Genomic DNA, 644 nt, shown 5'->3' on the forward strand with positions numbered 1-644 from the left:
CTCCGGTTACTATTACCTTTACAGTTTTACTGGAGTTTTTTATACCACCATATTTATTCTTTTTCTTTTTATGAGGTTTCTCTTTGTGAAATGCACAATGATATATGAACACAACCATTCACATATATTTTAACTTTTAAGCCCGGGACATGGAAGGGAATAAAAGAAAAATATTTTATTACAGTTTACTATAATAAATGCTCCAAAGGCATGACTATGAAAAAAAGGAGAAATAAGAAAGTAAACCTAAGGGAAGCCACATTGTGGGAAAATTATGTCTGACAAAAGAGGGTGATGTGAAACTAAAATAAAGGAAAGGAAAGAATGAAATACAAAAGATTGTACTGGTGTTATGAATTCACAAAAAGGGTCACCGAGATGATAAACTGTATAGTCAGATCCTGAATAATTACAATAAAAACAACTGTAATCATTTGTTTTTTAACTGTTTAAAATATTATCACTGGTTTTTCAGGACATCATTAAGTATAATGGGACAGTTCATTTATAAAGGCAACATACATACTATTTTAAATAGCAGGCAAAGCAGGGGTTTTTTAAATCTGGGAAGGAAAAAAAGGGATCACCTTGTTAAATGTACCCAAGCAACTAAAAAGCTTATTGTTGCCATGCAAACCTAATTG

Source organism: Penaeus monodon, chromosome 20 (genome assembly GCF_015228065.2).
Source record: "Penaeus monodon isolate SGIC_2016 chromosome 20, NSTDA_Pmon_1, whole genome shotgun sequence".
In the NCBI taxonomy this organism is placed as follows: Eukaryota; Metazoa; Arthropoda; class Malacostraca; order Decapoda; family Penaeidae; genus Penaeus; species Penaeus monodon.